Raw genomic sequence first — 16648 nt, 5'->3', positions numbered from 1 at the left:
CTGACATATGTATGCGCAATCAAATATTATGATATCGCAATTTTATTTCTATTAACATTATTTTATATATTTCTTGTTATATATATTATTACTTATTTCATACTTATGTATATTGTCGTCCGATTATTATTACCCGATTATGACGTACTTTTTTTCGCTTACTGTTTGCCACGAAGATTGCTATTTGTTGTAAGCATTTTTTATCTTCTAATTCTAATCATCTCTTTGCAATCTTTTCTGTTGCGTGTATGTCCGTCTGCAAGACAACGCTGTTTGCAGACGCCCGCAAGGCAGCATTCATCTGCCTCCTGGTTAAACAAACTGCCCTATTTTCAGTAGACAGCTACAATAATTACATTTTTTCGCGTTTAATCTTTTCACTCTACGAACTGAAAATGAATATTGCGAAAAAATTTTCATCCTTCTTAAGACTTAATTCTAATCTTCAGTGTTCTAATTTAATTAGTAAATATTTAATAATCATATTTTTTTTAAATTAGAAAAACTGCAAAATTTGCAGTGAATTAATTCGTATAAATTAATTAGCTTCGCGCGAAATATTCATAGCGAATTTATAAGAATTCCTGCTTGATAACTTTATGCAATAATGAAAAAGTTCCATGATTTTCTCCAGAGCTCTCAAAGAACTTTAATTTACGATAAAGCATGCATAATCGTCTCTTTCACACAAAGTCTATTCCATATTTTGAGATATATTCTCAGCAAGAAAATTTAATTCCACATTTAGTTTCTATGTCCGCGCGTGCCGCATTGTAGTAAACATTTTCAAGGAAAAAGCTTTGCCAATGCTAATATGTCCACTTTCTGTCTTAAGTTACTTAAGTTTGACTCGCGAAATATTGCTTTTCCCAGTAAACGGTTTAAGCTTGTTAACCCTTCGCCAAGTAACTTTTTTAATCTCGCCAATGAGAGGCAGGTGTCCTTCTTAAAATGTGTGCGAGGAAAGAAATCGTACAATAGATACAGATAGAAACAAAGAATGAGAAATAGGTCACACACACAGACAATTTAATATTATTTTTTTAATATATTAATGAAATTCTTCCTCTTTGTATATCATGTTTCTCTCCCCCTCTCTCTCTTTTCTGTATTTAAAATTATAATTATTATAATTAAAGTATAATTATATTACTTGGTAGAAGAAATTTCGTTAATGTGCTAAATTACATTAAGAAATGGTAACATTTTTCCTGTAAATTGATTTAAAAAGCAAAGTACATAAATTAAAATTAAAAAAATCTTTGAATTTTCTTGCATATTATTTCTAATGGATTTTACAATTTATGTATGTAAAAAGTAAGATACCAAAGCAATTAAAAGAATGTATAACATACAATTGAAAATATAATATTGTGTACATTATTCTGTAACAAAAAGACAGAAGTATAAAGAGAGAGACAGTACGAAAGTATATAAAAATTGAAGGCGTTGAAAAAATTTAGTACACACATAAAGAATAATTATATACATAAAATGTACATTTATTTTATAAAATTTACCATATAATATTATATATATACGATATGTTATAACTATTTTCATTTACCAAATATCAAGTGTTAAGTAATTAAAAGAAAAATGCATTATTAATGATTGAAGTAATTCTATTTAAATTAACAAAAGCCATTGGTACATTAAGATATTTTATAAAAAATAGTTTAAGAGATGTACAAACATGGTTGAAGTTTCATCTTTCAATTATTTGTAACTTATACTCTACTTTATGATTCTTGCTTGAGGCTTAATCAATAATTATAAAATATTAATACAGAAAAGATGAAAAAATGTAGAAAAGAGAGGTTTTTCTATAAGATATTATTTTTCTCGATGAAAAAGGCAAGGCGGATTGCACGAAAAATCTATCTCAGTAATAGTGTAAGCTATCAATAGGATTCTCCGAAGTAGAAATAGCTTAGCAGAAGATCCGGACAGAATTTCTTTTAACAAGGAATGGACAATGTTCCTTAGACGAGATGATGGTAATCTCCTTAGAGCAAGTAAAATTTCAACCTTATAACTTCGTCTTTTCGATTTGAGTCTGTACGTGAGAAAGGTTACATACAATATTGTCCTAGAACAATAATATCATACACGAACAAAATCGTTAAACGGACGAATAACTCACGAGACATTTTGCAAAAGAGAAGAAACAATAAAGATGTATGCAATTAATGTGTAATTCAAGATTTGATTAAGAAATAACAAAATATAACTATTCCTCCAGAAATCAGATAGCAACGAAATGATAAAAGGGATATCGATGAATAATGTATAGCAGCAGAAAAGAGAGAAACTTCTTTGGCACAGCTTTTTTTTTATTTATAGAAGTTTAAAGGAATAGTCCGTGATATATGTTATATAGACAGTGAGCCAAGAATTAGGTGTTACACGCAGGGAGGAAAGTTATGAAATATATCCACTGCATATATTTATTAGGTGTATCATTTATCAATCGACAGGGAGAATAAAAGGAAATTTATGATGAATTGTAACGAAACTTGTACGTTTATCAATATTAAATATATATTGGCGATGTATTTACATACATATATACAAACACACACACAATACACACAATATAAAAATTAAAATATCTGAAGAAATTTATTTGATATTAAAAAATCTAAAGTAATACATAAATTAAGAAAATTAATTTTTGAAAGTTATGCAAAATACAATAAATTGTAAAATTAAATAGAAAAAAATATAATAGAGAATTAATTCTGATGGGGTCGCTTTTTTTAATCACGTTCTCGACAGTTTTGGCTAGGTCTTTACGACGTGCGCGAGAATGGTCTGGAAAATCTCCAAGAGATAACAAAGAGATAACAAAAACGGTTCACAAAATGAACCGTCCCATGATATATAATGCGTGTTCAGAAGTATAGTAGCACACCATACATTTTCATTTTTGCCCGAGGATGCTTGCGTGTTGCGAAATCATCCGTCATTTATGTCCGCACGGAAATTATGGAAGCTTTGTTATGCGTTCGTATGCGCAATATGAATTTAACACCGAAGCCTTTGTTGTGGATGGAACCTGCACCTGCACGTTAAATTAGAAATTCAAATAACCCGATATAATTTCGCATTCCGCGAGTGCTATCGAATATTCACCATCGATCATTTCATTGGCGGATTTTCAAGCGAGATACCCGCATAATAAAATTTTAATGGTCAAAATTATGATGATTGTCGGTTGTACAATTCATCCGATTTGTCTAATTCCTTTGTCGATCCCGCCGCTAATTATCTCCAGTGATTATCCGATTATTTAAACGAGACTTGCATAAGAAAGAGTTATATACTATAATAATAGTTATGATTGTTATACTCTATGATCGAAGATCTATTAATATATTTCGTTTTCGAGTTTTCGTCAATTATACAATAATTATTATTCATTATAATATTTTTTTAAATTATCGATTACATGTATTTCTCTCTCTCTTTTCATTTTATCTGTATTTTCGCCCACTAATTATTCGATATTAGGATTAGCATTTAAAGAAAGAGGAAATTTTTTATTATCTCTTTTAATTTGGAAAAATTGATTTTATTATTCTTATTATTCTTATTATATATAAATTGAAATTATATATATATATATATATATATATATATATATAAATTTTGATATCTCAAATATTTTATTGTATTCATCTAATTACTTATCATCTATTTGATTTTATCAAATTTTTTGTTAATACTCTGACTCGCGAATAATGCAGCTTTTTGCGAGCGAAGAAAATTGCTTTGGTTAGTAATGAGTGTTTGTACCTTAATCCATTAGTAAACGTATGCTTTTTACTAGTGCATGAATGCACGAATAGGGAACGAAACCGGCACGATCGATCGATTCGTGTACCATCTATCGAAAATAACTGGCCTTTTGGCCTGAGGTATTAGCAGAAACATTAGCGCTCTCGTTCAGGCATTAATTAGCACGTAAATCAAGCGCGCATTAATTAATGCATAAGTCAGTCGCACAATATGCTGCCGACTGGCAACATTCAACATTTATGTAATTGCCGTTGTCCTGTTTTATCAGTTTCATAGAATTCAACATAAAAAGACAATCGGGTTTAAATTTACTTAGGAAACAGAAATAAATTATTATATTAAAACATGCTTTTAATAATTGTAGTTGTGATTTTAAAAGTAGTATAATACAAGAGTGTTATAAGTTAAAAACAATCTGGATTTAGGAAGAATATAATAATAATAATTAACTACAAAATTGTGAAATAATTCGCGATTTTAAATAAAAAAATTATTCGCGTATTTGCTCACTTCAATCTACTTTATTAATTCTCTCTCGCGAAGCAATTGCCTTTCCCAATCATTGTAGTTTTTTCTTAGCACTTATAACACTCATATTCGATGCGTCTAATAAATTGCTTTCGGTTAATTACACACATTTTGTCGCTATAAAAAAACACGTACACACATATATTTATTTAACTACGCATACATAATTCTATGCACTACATATACAAGATCGCAGATATCACGCACATACCTACATATAATTTTCTCTCTCTTTGAAAGAGAAATTTAAATTTAAATATATAAATTTAAGATTTAAAAAACAGGATCTCTCTTATGATATTTTAATAATGTCATAATAAATCTCTCTTTTCCTCTTTCTCGCTGAATGTGTTTAAAAATTTGGAAAATGCAAAATGGATACTTTTTTACTTTATTTTGCCGCACTAAATTTGAAGCGAGAAAAAAAGAATCACTTTACAGTCGTCATCCCTTTTGTTATACGGAGTTAAAAAAAACTGGTAACTATTGCGCGGAATTTCCGACATGATCTATGATACCGATCGCATCCTGCAGCATGAGGCGATTGGAAAAGTTTGTTTTGTTCGAAGAACATAAAGAATCCGACTTGGATTTTAATAGAGAACCGGCTCGGGATTACTTCGCGTTTCTGCGCAGGATTCTTGATTGTCCACCGAAATTGAATGATCACGGAAGAAAAAGCAAAAACGAAATCGAATTATTTCGTCAGATAGCACGATCCGTTCAAGAGGAAATAAATTGTCCTTGAGACGTGAAAACAAGGCGACAGCTGCCGATGTTAGAACAAACGATGTTCTCCGGACCGTTAAAAATACAATTGGAAGCTGCATTTGTTCGGGATACGTGCGGTTGAGAAAATTGCGAAATAAGAATTGCAAAAATACGAAATTTATTACGAAAAACATTTTTCGCTTGAATATTACATTCAATGGATAATTATTATAAAATGTATTTTATGACACGTATTAACGTACAATATACGACCTATATATTTGTATCTTTTTAATAATATGTTAAAATTCTTATCAAGGAAAATATCAAGGAGAGATAGAGAGAGAAAAGAGATCTGTTTCTTATTTCTTTACCATATCTATATTTGATACTTTTAGTAGGTTAATGCGAATCTCTGTTTCGTTTTCCATTGGGTTTTTATATTCTTAGATTCTTATTCTTGTTGCACATTTAAAGTATAGCCATCTGATACAGGAATTTATTTTTAGATATGACCGACGCGAATGATTTAAGTTCTCGAACTTGTGAAAAGTGTAATAGGCAAACATTTTTTAACTACTTAAGATATTAAGAGAGCTTTTATTAATAATATAAATTTTTTAGATGTTATGCAAAAATCTACAAGTAATAACGTACATATACATATATATGTATATGTATGTATAATAAAATATTTATAGCGTTATATTTATAATTTCTTTATATAAATACTCTCTTTTAAATGAAATCAGTGTATTATTACTTATAAACAGTAATTTTAATTATAACTATAGCACTGCAGACAATAAAATCTCACTGAGAAGAAAAGCAGTTGGTAGTATGACTGATTTTCAGCGAAATTTTACTATAAAATTAGTGAAACTTAGTGAAACATTGTGAAACATAAAACAGAGGGGCAAAGTTAGGGCGAGTATTTTCATTAAAGATCAGTGAAATACTTATTGATCTTCGCTGAAACTCACTGCTTTAATTTTAATGGTATTTTTACTGATTTAGTTTAAAAAAGCATATAGCTATAACAAAGAGGACGAAAAAGAAAGAAAATGTTTTCTTAGATTGTTAGATTAGTAAATTTTCTTAGATCAGTGATCTTTAAAATATTATCTGGAACCCGGATGAATCCTTACATCAGCGAATAAACTAAACTCCCTAAAACTTTCTGTACTGAGTCGGTGACGTTGTGAATAATCGCTGTTGTTTTATTCGACCTCGCGAGTATCTGCGGCTATAAAAGATGACCCAGCACGATCTGCGCGATAAATAGAAAGGTCACTGGAGAGCTTTAAAAACCAAAATTGCGTTAAAGTATTAAAGTGCCGAGATCCAATAGTGCAGTGTGTAAAGCAAAATAAGCGGAAAAATGCGAGAAACATTTATTTATTCAATTAAAACGACATTGTTTTATTTTGATATATTTTTTTTTTTTATGCTGTATTAATATTTGTTTATACATATATATACCAAGCTCTCTTTATGAAGCACACGGATTTATCAACTGAAAACTGTTCTCTATACATACATACATACACACATACATACATATATAGGCATAATTATTTATTCTCACGATCGATATTGTTTACTGTTGCGTCGATTAATACGAAATCAATATATATAGTTTGTCGGTATATTCATTCCGGTCGCGTGCTACGTGCATTTGGAGTGCGTGCGAATGTACGTAGAGCGGAAAATGCGGATTTATCGAGAGAGTTGCGAGACGCGAGTCGACGATTCTCTCACTTGGATTATATCGCCGTACAATAATAATCTACGGAGTCGATCATCGATCTCTCGGCGGCTTCCTTTCGGTCGTAAAACCGCGGGGGTAAAAGGGAAGGGTAGCGAGAATTCGCTCGTATACAATTCATGGCAATATAAAACGACCACGGAGAATATGAAACGAACCTGTGCAACACGCCATCATTAAAAGAATAAATCTTTAGGAGCGAATCGATGTTGGCGCGAACGTTACTTGTCACGATTTCCGATTAGAGTGTCATTACGTACACTGTAAAAAAAAATTTGTTAACTTGACTAAACCGTTCAACTAAATTACTGTTTTGTTAATTGAACATATATTAGTATTTAAGTCAAATACGTTTTGCCAAAAGTTTTGTTAGATTTAATATGTTATATTTAATTTAAATATTTTTATATGTTCAGTTAACAAAATATTATTTAGTTGAACGGTTTAGTCAAGTTAACACATTTTTTTTTACAGTGTAGAGCACACTATCCCGTCTTTATTCTTTCAGCTGAAATTTTAACAGGGCTTTTAGCTCTGTCTCCTCGGCGCTAAATAATTTAAAAGACCATGCAACGTCACGTGATAATGTTAAGTTTAACAGACGAGCGTTTGGGAGAGCAAACGGGAAAGTCAACGATAAAATTCAGAATTGTTAATCATTTCTCTAGTTTTTGAAAAGCTTGCTTATTAAAATAATATTTTGCACATTTTTGTTGAGCTTGTATTATTATTAAATGTTCAACATAAAAATGTTAATAAATAAATGTAAGCTTATTCGGTTTAAAAATAAATGTGTAAGCTGAATAAGCTTACATTTATTTATTCTTTCATCAAACATTTTTTTGCACCAGTGTGTTGGATTTTCCCTTGTTGATACTTTTCTCTTGTAAGCAGAACATTATGACAGACCCAAGGTCCAAGACCAAGGTATTTTAACGATTTTATGTGGACACGTTTAGTGCCTGATGATACGTAATAATTAAAGACCGTTTCTACTGGCTCGATCCATTAAGCCGAGAGAGCTTTCGTGGAGATTGAAATGTTTAAATCATGAAATATAGAATGTAATACCTATTAAGAGATTTTAGTGATATTACGTAACTTTACATTACTAAATACTCTAGTTGACCCACAAAATACAATGTCCACCTAGGTGTACCTAGATTAAAATTATCCGAGAAAATTGGGAATATTTCTCTCTATATACATACCAGGTGTCCCATTTTAAAGGACCCACTCAAATATCTCATTGTCAGAAACACTGCGTTAAATCGAAAAATGTTTCCTACAAAAGTTGTAGGGTTTCGAGGGGGACATAACATAGTAATATTCATTTGACCTTGGGCGGCGTCTCCAAGGTTAGTGAAGGTTAACCTTAAGTGAAGGTGAGAATGAATTTTGAAGAAAATAAAAAAATGCTTCAGATAAAAGTTGTTCAAATTAATTAGTAGAAAAAGATGTTATAATAAAAACTATGGGTTTCCATTTTAAAAATTTATTCTCACCTTCACTTGACCTTGGAGACGCCGCCCAAGGTCATATGAATATTACTATGTTATGTCTCCCTCGAAACCCTGCAACTTTTGTAGGAAACATTTTTTGATTTAACGCAGTGTTTCTGAGATATTTGAGTGGGTCCTTTAAAATGAGACACTCGGTATATCTCTCTTCTCTTTTATTTAATATTACAACATATGGATATATACACACACAGACATACACGTGCGCATATAATGGCTTTTTCTCAGAACAGAGGCTTCAATTTTCCCGTTCATTTCTTAGATTTATATATGCATATGTATACACGATCACATTTCTCATTTCTTCCGCATGAATATAACATCTCTCGTTCAGTTATTTGTTTCCTTCGAATATTCGACGCGAAAGACAAATATCGTTTTCACAAGTGCGATAATTGGTGCGGTAGAGCGTGGATATATTTATTGACAATGTAATACATCGATTGTCTCGGAAAGATACACGGTATCCTTCACACAAGACCGTTCGACATTTCACTTATAATCAATGACTTGCCTACATGGAATGTATTCAAGGACAATCAAACTCTTTCAATTATGTATTTTGATGGAACCTGCTGACGTGCAATGGAACGGCTGAGATCTAACGCGTAAATTAAATTCGACAAAAGTTTATAACGGAATAGAGAGACAGAGGGTGTTTATTTGAAAACGTAATTGAAACGTTACACTTCGTAACGTTTATTATATTATTGCAGAGACTATGTGTGTGTATTTGTATATATAAAATCAAGCATCATTGATAAAAGCGCGCCACGTGTTGTGTTTCATGAAGTGCCTTTATAAATTAAATTAATTTGTAACAATAAAACAATATTGTAAATTGGAAATTATTATACAGTTTAAAGAGAAACGTCTGCGGATGGTGTGTATAAAATATACATAGATGAAAGAAAGAAATTAATTTGTAAAATATACATTGCAATAATTTATAATAGTCTCAACGAAAGACATTTAATTGATAATGTGCATTGAAATAAAATATTCACGATGGATATTTACAATATTGATATATATTATACTTACGATTACACATTCACGCATACACAAATAAAAATTATATTTAAAAATATTATATAAAAAAAAATCTACGATAGTTTTAAAGGTATAAAGCTTTATTTTTTAAATGTAAAATCGGGGATTTGACTTTAGAGCAAAACGATAATTCTCGCTTCAGCACGAGAATTAAATTACATTTTGGACAAATAAAATTCTCGATAGAAACTTTGCACACAATCTTCCGAAAAGTTTTTGTTCTCGATCATTGTGAAATCCAGTTCACAGAGTTACATCTTAATAAAAGAAAAGTCCGGTCTTCAATTTTCAATAACTTGCACGAAATCTTTTTTTCTTAATTTTTTTCGATTATCGATATGTAGTATTTAAAGTGAAATTTTGATTTTGATTTTAATAACAATTATATATATATAAAAATCTAAAAATATATAACTACTAAATTTTTATTTATCTTTTTTATTTAATAATCTTAATAATTGGATTACATTGGATAAACGAAATAATATAATAATTAAAGAACTACAACATATTGAAAATTTGTTTTCTTTTCTTGCACGATACAAAAACACAAACGTACACATATACATGATTGAAATCATATGCAATACTGCCGTTATTTATCTTTTCGCTTCAGTGCGTTTTATCTGATTCCGCAAACAATTCGAATTGAATAATCACTTTTTTTTTATACCGCTCGGTTGCATCTTCATTCGATATTGCGAATATCGAAGTTGGATCCGATTTACGAGTTTTCAAAAACTAGCAAATCGGATCCTACTTTGATTTTCGAAAATATCGAAGTTTGCTGCGAAGGACAAAGGCTCCCTGCAAACGTCTCGTTTGCGGGAACAATGTGGGAGCATAAAGGGATACTTGAAACTCAATATTGTGCTTGCGCACAGGCACGCGATGTTTCGAATGGGCTCCATCAGAAAATTTCAAGCACTTTCTGCGAAGAAGCCTTGAGTTGTTCAAAGCGGATGCGCGCGCGAAAAATCGACGGAGAATCGATTTCACAAGCGGGATGTATGTAACTTCGCGAGGAAAGAGGGCACTTGACTTACCTAACTTTTCGCCTTCTGATTTATTGGGATTTGTTATGCCACGTCATAATCCGCGTCTATAATCTTTAGATAAAATAAAACATTTTATTTTTGGACAAAGTATATATGACATAACAATAAGAGATGATTAGTTTCTCTCTATTTACTTTATTGTTATGGACATACATATTTGAGAGGATTAAGCGTGACAATACTACTATTAATGAGTACTAAAGTATGTTAAGCCATTAGAAACGGTGGTCAAGTCAAATACGTAATTTTTTAATGAAATTATTTGAATCTTTTCATGTGAGAATATATAATATAATGAGCAGTTCTTGGATCGTCTTTTTAGACTAATTAAGAAGTAGCTATTATATTATTATAAGTTTCATTATTTTTTAACTCTAACATACACGTTATTTAATATTATTGCGACTATTCTTTAAGTTGAGAAGTACTATGCTTGAAACTAATTTTTCACGCGGTGGAAAACTTTCTTAGACAATACAACATGTTGTCTATTGCAACAGTAACTTGTGAAAACTTTAAGAATTCACGCGTATATAGAATAATAAAATATCAACTTTTGCGCGCACACGTGACGTGATTCGTTATATATATTTTTTGGAAGGGAAAAAAAATTAAGGTTTCATAAAATTACCTCGCAACACGAAACTGTACGATAAGGATTTAGGAAATGACTTCTGAATCTCTCTTTCTTATTAGAAAAGTTTTCGCAACGTTTTTGCGAAACTGCCTCTTCGAGATATAAAAATGTAGAGTAGCGATGGAGTTTAAATCCGAGGGTAACTATATCGTGTACCGGCTTTTGCCTCTTTTTTTTCCCGTGCCTGCGTTTCATATATGCACCCCTCACCCTCGCTCTTCTCACCCTTTCTTTTCCTCCTCTTCTCGGCACGATTGCCCGACCGCCACCGCCGACGACCCTCCTCGACCATCTTTCCCGACTGTTACCGCTGGCCACGGTTATTGGCTGCTATGTTCGCGGAGGCGACATAAATTATTACTACGTGTTCTCGGGTAGGCTTGCTTTTCCACTTTTATGATGACTGCGAACAGCTTCGACCGCTTTGACTCGCATAAGATAATATCGAGGGAAAGGTCAACTCCCGAACCATCTAGGTCAAGCTAAATCCTCTCGATTAAGAAGATTAACCCTTTTGATCCCAACAGTTTTTCCTACCGATGTACCTGTCAACTGTTAATTGTCTCATTCTTGATACAGAAGATATTTGTGCAGTCTTATTTTTTAATTTACAATGCACTTATTGTACATGTGTTAAATATAAAAAAATATATATATTTTTAAAAACAGATGATTTTTTATAAAATCCAAAGTTGAATTTTTTGACGAAAAATTTTTTCTTCAAAAAATTCAACCTCGAATTTTATCATAAACCATCTGTCCTTAAAAATAAAGAATTTATATTCTTAAAAATTATGGGCGATGAGGGGTAATATTGGGATATATTTATATATATACCTCGTGTATACATGTATACAGGGTGTCCGGTAATAGTCGCATCAACCGTCGTGTGCAGATAGAGCTAGTTAAACCGAGTAGAAAAGTCCTCTACCATTTTGCGATATTCTCAATAATAAGAGAGATATTAATTAATAAAGATCGGCCAATTCGCGTAACGACGGCGAGAAGAGACAGCCCAGTTTTATGTCGTTACTAAGCATGCGGCGAAAAGAAACAGTATAATGTTACACGGTTGCTAAGCGCGCGATGAAGCGGGGAGGAGCGCTTTACAAAAGACAGTAACTCCATACGAGTAGCGCTAACTCTGGACCCCCGAGTGGGCTGTCTCTTCTCGCCGCACGCTTATCATCGCGCGAATTGGCTGATTTTCTTTAATTTATTTCTCTCTTATTATTGAGAATATCGCAAAATGGTAGAGGACTTTTCTACTCGGTTTAACTAGCTCTACCTGCACACGACGGTTGATGCGACTATTACCGGACACCCTGTATATATTAAGTTAGATCGGAATAAAACTGGTTCAAAAGAGAGTTCTTAAGCGAAAAGTTAGAGCTTTTTTTAGCCGAGTTTCCGAGCTGCTGCATTATTTTATCATTTACACGAGAGGTGTATACATATGTATATAATTATTCTATAGATTGCTGGCACGTGTTTTTCAATGAAATTTCAGCACGTCGCGAGAACTTTCTCATGAACAGGCGTTGAAATTGCAAATAAATTTTTATCGCTTCGTGACAATTTGCTGTTCCAGCAAATAGTGTGTTCGCAGCAAAAACCCGTTTCATCGTTTATCGCTCAACGTTAGCCCCATTCCTCACCTCTGTTATTCTATGTTGTTCCGTAATAAAAATACTCGAACAAGGAAAACTACTTAAATTAAATTCAGCTCCTTCGAATGTGTACATTGCAACACAATTGCTCCCGCGTGTTCATGTAACCATGTAAGAACGAATAAAACACTTGGAAAGCAATTTCAAGCAGATTAGACAAAAACCAGATCCTTTAACACAATACTCTGAAAATATAAGCGAACTGCTTTTCGCAATAGTTCGAGGACATATTTGGAAGGGAATGAATTATAGGCAAAGTATATATTTCTATAAAAATGATTACAAATTAAGGCGACCCCATTATTGGTTTCTCATAACGCAAAAAAATTTCGTTTTGTCTGAATAAAAAGTTACGCTGTCGTTAAAAATTGAACGCATTCCGCGCTCGTAACTTTCCTGCTAGCGTTATTGATACCAGGATATATATATATATATATATATATATATATATGTCAGATAAAAATCTGCGTTCTAAAATCACGTAAGCTATCGATCGTAAGCTATTCACCAACTTCTACAGAGGAATGTATACATCAGCCTTTTGTGGAGCATTCGCGGATTTATTTCTATTTACCCGCGTTATTTCTATCTACCTGATTGAGAGATAATTTATTTATAATTTTTTATGACACTATACAGATTTTAATATTAATGCGACTATTCGAACGATTCGATCTTTAAAGCCCATCATTAGATTTTAATGCAACTGTAACATAAAAATTATTTTAATTAAGTTATTATCTTTTAAATAATAGAGTTAATAAAATAGTTAATAAAAATTTATCACAAATTATATTATTTTAAATATATATATATATTTCTCGACACTTTTTTATCTTGTGTAAAGTTGGATCGAGTTATTTCCATCTATATAATTATTTTCTCGCGTGACGTTGATATTTTAATATTTAAATATTTAAAATTTAAATATTTAAAAGAAAGATATTTTAACATTTAAATATATCTATAAATTATATATTCTTTTAGATGTTAAAAGATATTTTAATATCTAGAAGAAAAAAATAAAAGGTTTAATATCAATCAGACGTTAAATTTTTTTTGGTTAAATTAATTGGAAAAATATGCGCCGTTTAATTGATACTCGTGAAACGAATTTCGATTCAGCAGAAAGCGATGAAAGCCCGATTTATATCTCCATATTTTTTTACCTGTATTGGCGTGCAACGCAAGCACCTATCGAAAAGTAAAAAAAAAATTTTTTTTTTCACGGAACTAACGCAATCATCGGCATGTATGTACATATCTCGCTGTCATAGGGCGATTTTCATTGAAAATTTTCCGAGAAAGAGAGAGAGAGACGATTGTCGTTCTACTTAAAGATTCTTAGATCTCTAGATCTATCGATGTGTCGATGTTTGAAAGGAGCGGAAATGTCACGACGATGCGCACGTTCCTTCAACGTGACAGACAATGCCGAGCTCAGCGTTCTCTGTCGTGAACTCGATCGATATGTCATGAACTGTGTAGACGCGTCGTCTTGTAGCAACGAAATCTCTTCCATCGCGCGATGGATGCCAATGCCGTAATGATATCGCTATTGTGCCGCCGTAGGGTTGTAATGATATCACTATTTGCTATATAAGGGGAGGCCCACGCGATACAGCTTGTTACAAATCTTTCACAAAGCCCACCGTTTCTTGATGTAAGGAATTACATTTGCGTCATTTCCTTTGTATATTTTTATACAAGAATAAGAAGAGTAAATATTTATAAAAAATAAATATTTCTTTCCCTCTCAAGTATAATGTGGACTCTAGGCAGTATAAGTTTCTTGCAGTTTCATTTGATAAAGTTATTCGTTTCTAGTTCTTGTTCTGTCTTCTTCTTCTTCTTCTCATTGTCTTTTATTCCGCTTTATTATACGAGAGACGCGATACCGCTTCTTGGTCTACTTTCTCTCTGCACATTTAATTAAATAAGATCGTTTAATTACATCGATTATGATTTTCATGTGAAATAAATAAACCATAATCGTATGTCATATTTTTAATGTTAAATGCGCAACGATAATACGAGCCATTAGCTTTTACAACCTCCTTTACAATCTTTGCACCACATTCATTATAAAAGCTACTATAGAGTTCATTGTAAGGTATTAAAACACCTCTAAATATTTATATAAACGACGAAGAGAGAATGTACTCTAAATTATAAATGCACAAAAGAGGCACAATTAGGCGGGTGATTATATAAAATACACATAGACACATCAAAATATCGTGAATAATTCACACGCACGTTCCCTTGATATCTCACTCATGTAGTTTTCGGTGAATTTTTATTCCCAGAATCGTCCTTATTTAATAGAGTCGTAAACGTTATGTATTCTTCCCAGTCTATAAACTTCCCTAAAAGCTCCTTCCCGGCGACAGAAGATTTCTCGACAAGTCTCAAATGATCTTCCGAGATGGATATCCATCGATATGTATGGCGCTATTCTATCGCGGATCTCTTGTCGCGTTTCGTAACGCGGATGAAAGCTCGCGAAAAGCGCTCGATGACGTAGGAAACAATGGATGATGCTTGGACGAGCAACGATGAGAAAGGAGGACTCCGGTTCTTTTAAAGAGACCTGTTCTACAGCCTTTTTATAGAAAGGGGTATACGGGGAAAGGTTTAATCGCTACCGATTAGAGCGAAACTACCGAAGTGTCAAATATGCCGTCGAGTATCTTCAATAAATCCAGAATTATCAGGAGACTAATTATATAGATATTGCATAATATATCATGTTCCATGTGTTATTAGTATTCGACCCGTATGCGATGTAATGTTACAATGTTACACATCCTCGAGCGCGCATTTCGCATATTTTCGAACATAATACTTTATACGTAAATATCACACATGCACCCATATGAGACATGTGAAATAAACAAGCAATTTCGGTGAAATTATAATGAACGTATATATGATATAACCGACTGTTGTAGGTTAATAAAAGGGCAGCGGCCAAATGTAATACTAATAGCAATACGTATGTCAAATACGTTATTGAAATGTTGAAAACAAATGCTACATTATTATCGAAGATATAAAAGAAATATATAACAGCTTCAACAATATTAGAGTAAGCTTTCAATAAGGAAGTTTTAAGCATGAGCAGTTAAATCGGACAGTTTTCTCTCGAGAGTTTTAAGACGCGAATCAAATATCGACACCCCAAAGTTCTGCATGTCGATAACGAATTATTATTGCTATAGCCAAGGCGAATGGCTTCAGCGTAATAAATGTTTAAGTTGTAAGATTGTCTAGAAAGTTAAAATACCCATCTTTCGCGCTCAATATTTCTCGAAGTAATTTAAAGATTATTTTCTTAACGGAAACTTTTATCTCTATTCTCTTATCTGCCGTAACACTTAGCCGCTAGTCTTAAATATATCGTGCGAAAGTTGGATTAATTTTAAACTGTACAAAACATTGTTAGATATCGTTGAAAGAATTTTTAAGAATTTAACAACCGAAAAAAGAACCGACAATTTAAAATACCAAGAATTTAAGCTTGCGAAAAATATTTCAAGAATGTCAAATTCGAAGGATCTTAAGAATTCGAAGAATATATGTATAAATATCTTGAAAGTCAAGCGTATCTTGGTATTTAATTTCGAGAACATGTGAATTTATCAAGTTAAAGATTCGGAGAATTTAAAAAAAGAAAGATAAACGAAACAATAGAACATGTGTGAAAAAACCGATAATATACTTTATAGAAAGTTACATATTTTTTATCAATATCTTTCAAGATATTGAAAGAAAATGTTATGAGATACAGATCTCCCATCTTACGAAACTAGTAGAGAACTGCAGTATAAAGAACTGCGCAAACGCGTTGTAAAAAGACATACAGGAAATGAAACAAGTAATTCGATCTATCGTAA

At 32.0% G+C, this 16648-nt stretch overlaps 1 protein-coding gene across 4 annotated transcripts in view; it reads left to right on the top strand.

The window, feature by feature from the left end:
* LOC145939655 (uncharacterized) overlaps nucleotides 1–16648 on the top strand; it is a 93625-nt gene that overhangs the window by 5872 nt on the left and 71105 nt on the right. The window lies entirely within an intron of this gene.

This window comes from Prenolepis imparis, unplaced genomic scaffold, assembly GCF_030444845.1.
Source record: "Prenolepis imparis isolate NDT839.2.m4 unplaced genomic scaffold, iyPreImpa1.0 SCAF_8, whole genome shotgun sequence".
In the NCBI taxonomy this organism is placed as follows: Eukaryota; Metazoa; Arthropoda; class Insecta; order Hymenoptera; family Formicidae; genus Prenolepis; species Prenolepis imparis.
Note: the sequence above shows the minus strand (reverse complement) of the source record. Positions and strands in the feature narration are given on the sequence as shown.